Source organism: Portunus trituberculatus, unplaced genomic scaffold (genome assembly GCF_017591435.1).
Source record: "Portunus trituberculatus isolate SZX2019 unplaced genomic scaffold, ASM1759143v1 PGA_scaffold_392__17_contigs__length_424039, whole genome shotgun sequence".
NCBI classification, from domain to species: domain Eukaryota; kingdom Metazoa; phylum Arthropoda; class Malacostraca; order Decapoda; family Portunidae; genus Portunus; species Portunus trituberculatus.
This window is the reverse complement of record NW_025541560.1, coordinates 327,126-334,917: the sequence shown is the minus strand read 5'-3', so window position 1 is coordinate 334,917 and position 7,792 is coordinate 327,126. Positions and strand designations below refer to the sequence as shown.

General features: G+C 42.9%; 1 non-coding gene across 1 annotated transcript; it reads right to left on the bottom strand.

Annotated features, from left to right (window-relative positions):
- Window positions 1-4,590: 4,590 nt before the first annotated feature.
- Window positions 4,591-4,662, bottom strand: Trnac-gca. Its single transcript has one exon. It is a non-coding gene; the product is annotated as a tRNA-Cys (tRNA).
- Between the last annotated feature and the right edge of the window lie 3,130 nt (window positions 4,663-7,792).

The window sequence follows — 7,792 nt, the reverse complement described above, 5'->3', positions numbered from 1 at the left end:
CTCTCTCTCTCTCTCTCTCTCTCTCTCTCTCTCTCTCTCTCTCTCTCTCTCTCTCTCTCTCTCTCTCTCTCTCTCTCTCTCTCTCTCTCTCTCTCTCTCTCTCTCTCTCTCTCTCTCTCTCTCTCTCTCTCTCTCTCTCTCTCTCTCAATGAATTAATAAGTGAATAAATTAATGTGTGTGTGTGTGGATAATGTGCGAAGTGTCAGTGCAAGCATCAACTATCTAACATTACTAATACTAAGGTGCACAAGCTCGGCAGTGTAGCTCAGTAGGGAGAATTCAGTGAGGTAGCGAGGTTTGTTTTGTCCTGAGTAGAGAGGCAGGTCGCGGATGTAGGGAGTATAGGAGAGGTCTGAAGGTGCAACGTTGGGGTGAATTAATTGTATGAGCTAGCTGAGGACAGGAAATTTGTTAGGTAAGTTTTTTTAAACGCTTTTGCTCTTAAATCAGGAGTTTTAAAAGGTTCTTGTCTTCATTTAATAGTATTTTCCGGTGTGTGTTTTTTTTTTTTTTTTTTTAGGGGTGTTGGTTAATCCTTGTTGAATCTATCACTAGAATCACACAGACACACACACAAATAAATAAATAAATGAAAAATAAACTAATATAGAGAAAATAAATACAAAAATGAAAATAAGAAAAAAAATCCTATCCGCTGTAGTGCTTTATTCCCTCAGCCCTATCGTGTTCCCCCGTCTAATGCAAGAGCTAACCAGTATTCCCAATCATTCATCTCTTTCTGTGGTAAACGCTGGACTCCCTGCCTGCTTCTATATTTGTCCCTTCATATAATGTGAACACTACTAAGAGGAAGGTTTCAAGACTCTTATCCTATGGCTTTGGCTGACTCTTTTGTCTTCGCATCGCCCTGATACTTCAGTTGGCACCTTTTTTTATTGTAATTTTTGTTACCATTGCCTGCGCTCTTCGTACATAAAAAAGAAGTTTAATTATCGATTAAAAGAGGAAAGACAGCTAGATTTGTAGGGAAACGGTGACTGATAGACGAATATTGATTAATTTTAAACTGTTAAACTGTGTGTAGTGAAAACCTGTTATGAAGTGTGCACTCCTTTCATGCATCTGTCAACGTGTGGAAGATGATAAAACCTTTGCTGATATAGAACAAAGACATTAAACTAAAAAAGAAAGCCGATGTCTCACGGGGATGGTTAAGTGTGGGAAGTGAACATTGAACAGTAGTATTTGTGAAGGGGTGAATGGAAGCAAAACACTGGAAGAAAGACCTTCGTGATCTTTAACATTAAAATTTCCACCACTCTCAACTTGTTTGGGTGGAAGTGTTTCATTTTCAAAGGTGGTGTAATGATTTGAGTGTTTGATGATGATCTTACTGTTTGTATGTGAGTGGGTTGTTTTTATGAGTGATCTATTGGGCAGCTTGACATTAAAAGGACTTGGTTTGTTTCCCCTGCACTGGCTTGGGGAAGGTTTGCCGAGGGGTGAGACGCAGGAACACTTTCTAAGGGAGGCACAAGTAGTATGAGTGTTCAGGAGACAGTTTATATATGGGAGTTGAGTTTAATAAGTGATATCTTTTGTAAGAGGAGAAAACTGGCCAAGGGCAACAAAAACCATCAAACAAAAAAACCCAATGAGATGACAGATCCCAAACAGGTTTGAGAAAGTCAGCCAAAAAATTGAATAAATATCTTGAAAATTCCTTAAATGAGTTCAGGTTATAGGAAGATGGAAATACAGAAACAGGTAAGGAGTTCCAGAGTTTACCAGAGAAAGGTATGAATGAGAGAGTACTAGTTAACCTCTGCATTAGAGAGGTGTATAGAATAGGAGTGTCGACGAGGCCACAGGAGGAAGGGAAGCATGCAGTTAGCAAGATCTGAAGAGCAGTTGGGATGAAAATAGCGGTAGAATATAGCAAGAGATGCAACATTGGGGCGGTGAGAAAGAGGCTGAAGACCGTCAGTCTGAGGAGAGGAATTGATAAAGCCCTAAATCTGTGAGAGTGACAGTACAAGTAATGGAGGTTGATGTAGTGTTATAAAGTACTAAATCTGTAATAGTGATACTATTAGTTCAATGCAAGTTAGCGTAGTGCTTATTTATACCTGTAACCACGTACGGTGTCTCATTACCTGTCTGTGATGAGTACAACTATTTATTACAAGTTAATCAATGGTTTTACCTTCACATTGCTTCTTGCCATTCTTCCTTCTTCTTGTAGGTGGTGGAAACATAATGGTGGCTCAGATGTTTCCTGTTTTTGTCTTGGCCTTGGAAAGAATAGATTTTGAAAAGTTTTAGATTAAAATAAAATGAAATTTGTTGCAATACAATACACACACGCTTAAAATAGACCCTGTGAAAGAGATCAGTTGCAGTGGTTTTTGAAATGTGAGTACAATATATAGCCTGGAAAGAAATCATGGGTAAGAAAGTAATGGTGAATGCTGAAATGAAATCATGGAGGAAACAAAGTATTAGTGAATGCTGATTGGGTCTGAAAGGAAATTTTCATGATTAAGAACTAGTTAACCATTAAACTGCAGTATCCAGTCTCTTGAAAAAATAGAATGGAGAATGAGAAAAGAAAGATTTGATTTTCAAGATAATTTTCATGACTGCAAGCTGGCTTACTATTAAAATAAGATGTAGTACAGTTGATTAAAGAATGACAAGGATGTTTAACGGATTTTGATGAGGTTTTCAAGGGTTTGTTGATGATAACACATTTATATAAACATTCCATAACCGCAATACGTAAAGCCTCATTAAATAAAAGTATGGAAGAAGAGATGATTTAGTCACTTTAGTGGATGTTGATGAGATTTCCAGTGTTTCCACGATTACGGTGACAGTTCAACCGTCTTTAATGAGAACAGGCAGAAGTTTTCAAGTTACTTAGATGACTTATCTTACTACTACTACTACTACTAGGTTAACAAAACAAATGTGCAATAACATAATCGCTGTAATACATAAATAGAAAGTGTACGCGTGAGTTTGATAATGTAAACACACACACACACACACACACACACACACACACACACACACACACACACACACACACACACACACACGCGCGCACACACACACTCATTCACCTCTGTTATAGTGAGGATGTTCCAGCTCCCACCTGGTCTTGAATGAATCCATAGTAAAGTTGTGACACGCGTGCATCTCGGCAGCTTGGAGCTAAATGAGCCGGCTGAGCCAATGAGCTGCTTGATGTGAGGCGGCGCTCAGCCAATCAGCAAACATTTGTATAGTTTCTGTCATTAGAAATTTTTGCACAGAGGGTCCCAAGGTTCCGAGGGTCTGTTAAATTAAGTACAAGACTGAAAAATGTCTCGGGAAACCTTACGACTCACCGCTGATGAGGAAGACACCCGAGGCTGTTGCGGCTGCTTCGGGTGGCTCCGTCGACTCTTCCGGAAGAAGAAGCGAGGGCGGCGCCAGAAACGCAAGGATCCCGAGCCATCCTTGACGCCCCTGGCCAGCGATACAGACGTCTTGGAAAATAACGAAGAGGCCTCCGAGGATGCTGGGGAGGCACGGAAGAATGACGAGGGGGCAGAGGAAGAGAAGGAGCCCAGGGTTGTTAAGACCTGGGCTGAGGAGGTAGACGAGGCAGAAGAGAAGGGTTTGGACGTGTTTGCGCCGATCAGCTGCCTCCCCAACACAGCGACCGTTCACCGCGACACAGATGCCTCACCGGAAAAGGAGGCCACTGCGGTCACAGCGAGTGGCATTAAAATGAGCGCCACACAGAGGCGCAGGGCCCGCCGCAAGGCCCTGGCTGCCGCTCGCAAAGCCTCTCTGGGAAATGAGGCTCCTGCGGCAGCGGCCGCCGAGACCAGCACGCCTGACGACAGCGATAGTAGCGAGCAGCCTCAGGCACCCGACGGGACGCCCGTTTGGCCAGCGCCCTACGTTGGGGCGCATGGGAGCGACGGGCTTGAGGCTCCTGTGGCCGCAGCGACTTACAGCGGCACAAACGCGACGAGGCGGCGCCGGGCCCGCCGCAAGGCTCTTAACCGTGCGTGCGAGGAGCGAGGCACGGCTTGCTGCGACAACCGGTGAACCGCCGGCCACCGACAGGGCGCCCGTCTGGCCCTCGCCCTCCGTGCGGGTGTTTGGGAGCGACGGGCGTCCCTTGGTGACCACGTGGGAGGCGGCCGAGTATGACGTGCACGCTCAACGCGAATCGTATTGAGGCCCGCGTCGAGCAGGGCAGGCAGGACTCAGCTGAGCGGCGATTGACGCAGCCACGCGTAAATGTTAATTGAAAGAAAGACCGACTCGTTCACTCCGCTTTAATTTTTTGTTAGCTCAGCGGAAATGCGTTAACGTTTTGTTCCGGTAGTTCAGTTTATAAAGACTCGTCTCTATCATCATCATCATCATTACTATTATTATCATTATTTCTACTACTACTACTACTACTACACATTTTGGCTTATGTTATTCATATTTCTTGGTTCTCCATTGTATTCTCACAAACATTGCACTGATCACACTGTTCAGGCAGGCATCTTGTCACGTGACGAAAGCGCCAGATTCACGAAAAGCCTTATTGTTTAAAAGTCAAAAGGTGTGATCGCAGGGGGCGCCCGGGTTTGAACCGGGGACCTCTCGATCTGCAGTCGAATGCTCTACCACTGAGCTACACCCCCCTGGCAGTACAGGTCCCGTGTCAAAGTTAAGAACAGGTGCTCCTCATCACAACACAACTGTGACTCGCAGCTTTCACACGTGCCGCCGTCACGCGCCACAAAACCTCCTAACGCAGGGAATTCCTGCAGCTCATAATCTTCTAATGTATGTTTTGCTATCACCACTCTGAGTGCGTCCAGAGCACAGGGACAAGGATTTACCTGCCTTGCGAAATACTTAGGCTGCGAAAAAAAACTTATTAATTTGCCTTTACGCAGCCGCATCTCTCTCTCTCTCTCTCTCTCTCTCTCTCTCTCTCTCTCTCTCTCTCTCTCTCTCTCAGTTAGGTGGGTGTTCCTTGAGAGTTGCCAGGGTTGGTTGCCAGGGTCAGTCAGAAGGGTGGTCCTTAAGAGATGCCAGTGTCGGTTGGCAGGGTCAGAGTGGGGAGAGAAGGAAGGCGCCGTGCATTCACCTCCCCATCTCTCCTGGGGGAGTAAGGAGGCGCATACAAGCCTGCCTTGCTCCCTTGGGGAAGAAGGAAGGCGCTGCGCACTCACCTCCCCTCCTCCTCGTGGGCAGCTCCATCACGTGCCTGTGTTTGTCAGGCACACTTTGTGATGGAGTGGATGCTCCTTGAATTTTTTGTGTGTTCCGAGAGGGGGTTCGAACCTATGCGCCCCTCACATCCCTCAATCTAAACTCTCTCTCTCTCTCTCTCTCTCTCTCTCTCTCTCTCTCTCTCTCTCTCTATTTCTATCTACATATCAATCTTCTAATCTCTCCATATAATTCAGTAATAATGCAGTCGTTAGCCAACCACACTACAACATCTATGGGACCAAACATCTGATAATAGACGGTTTTATGTTGATTCATAGTATGATATACGGATATAAACTTATTATTAAGAGGGTTACTACTACTACTGCTACTACTGCTACTACTACTACTAGTACTACTACTACTACTACTACTATTACATTTATAATCAATACTACCATTACTATTACTAATACTAATACTAATACTACTACTACTAATAATAATGCTATTACAACTACTACTACTAATAATAATAATGATAATACTACTATAAATACTACTAATACTGTTTTTTCTATTGCTTTTCCTACTATTTACTACTACTACTACTACTACTACTAGTACTACTACTACTACTACTACTACTACTACTACTACTACTACTACTACTACTACTACTACTACTACTACTACTACTACTACTACTACTACCACTTTTTTTCTTCTACTAGTAAAACCACTGCTGCACTACCACCACCACTACCACCACCACCACCACTACTACTACTACTACCACCACCACCACCACCACCACCACCACCACTACTACTACTACCACTGCACCACCACTACTACCACCACCACCACTACCACTGCTACTACCACTACTACTGCACTGCTACTACTACTACTACTACTACTACTACTACTACTACTACTACTACTACTACTACTACTACTACTACTACTACTACTACTACTACTACTACTACTACACTACTACTAATATTGAATTTTTTATTGTTCTTCTACTACTACTACTACTACTACTACTACTACTACTACTACTACTACTACTATAACAACAAAAACAACAACAAACACAATATCAACAATTTCTACTACTACTACTACTACTACTACTACTACTACTACTACTACTACTACCACTACTATTACTAGTGCCATCATGTTCCCCACCATCCCTGCTGTATCGCTGTGATGTGGATATCTGACGGCAAGAACAGAGAGTACTGTCGTCTAATTCCTCTCATTTCTCTATCTTTTCTTGTAGGGTGTAGTTTTTTTTTTTTTTTTTTTTTTTTTAAAGAATATTTACATATTTTGTTGTTTATGATAAAAGTGTTATTATATTACTTGCTTTTTTGCAAAATTAATGTTTGTTTAGATTTATTTATTAGTAATGTTTAGGGTAATTTGCTCCGTGAATCATGGTAGTGTTTTATTTTCAAAGCTGCGGCCAAGTCACGTTCTCCTTTGTGTACAGTTTTGTGGGTTTGAGGTCCAAGACAGTCCCGGCTTAATGGACCTGGGAATAGCGCCATTTCAAATATCCATTTTCTATATAGTGTGTATTGCCAATGAAATATACTAGTATCAGCGAAAGCAGAATCTGCCAAGAGTACTAGTAGTGTAGTAGCGGGAGGCGGCCAGCAGGCGTGCGGGTCCTGCCTGTTGGCTCTTCTCTACTGAGTCATCGCCAATACCTTAGTGGAGATATTTGTTATACAATATGGGCTTTTTACGGGGTTCTACGGGCCAAAAGAGGTATTTTAGGAGCCACCTATCTGAAATCCCACACCTTAAAGAACCCTTACCCCAAGTGAATGCCGATTTTACCCTCCGACCGTGGCCAAGATTCAAACACATGAGCTTACAGACCCCTGGCCCACGAAAACGCCCGTGATTCCGTTCTTCTCTCTTTTTTATCTATATGCTTCCATTCTTCTTATTTTCATTCACTTTCTAATTATTTTAATCTGTTTTCCCTAGACAGTCCTGACTGGAGGGCTTTGTTAATAGTGAATTGGCAATAAAATTCACTAGTATCAGCGAAAGCAGGATAGGCCTAGAGTAGTGAATATGGTTGTGAACGTGGGATGGAGCAGACGTCCATGTGTAGGTTCGAATCCCACCATGTGCCATCTTCGAATTTTTTTTTTTTTTTCGAGTAGTTTGAAGTTAGCTGCATGTCATCATGGTACACATGTTCTAGGTGGAGGTGAAGTGATATGAGTACCAATATAAATAAAATTGTCTGTACGCTAAAGGGTGGACGCTGGACAGTCACTGTGCTTCCCATACACTCCAGGTATACCTACAGGCGCTAGAGGCTGTACCATAAGCACAAAAGTATAGATAGTAGTAGTGTAGTCGTATTGCACTACAAAAAAAATATTACTGTAAACACTCTCTCTCTCTCTCTCTCTCTCTCTCTCTCTCTCTCTCTCTCTCTCTCTCTCTCTCTCTCTCTCTCTCTCTCTCTCTCTCTCAATAAAAAAATATTACTCTAAACACTTTCTCTCTCTCTCACTCTCCTCGAAAATATTTCCAAGGTTTTATTGAAAATAATAACAATCGAAAAAA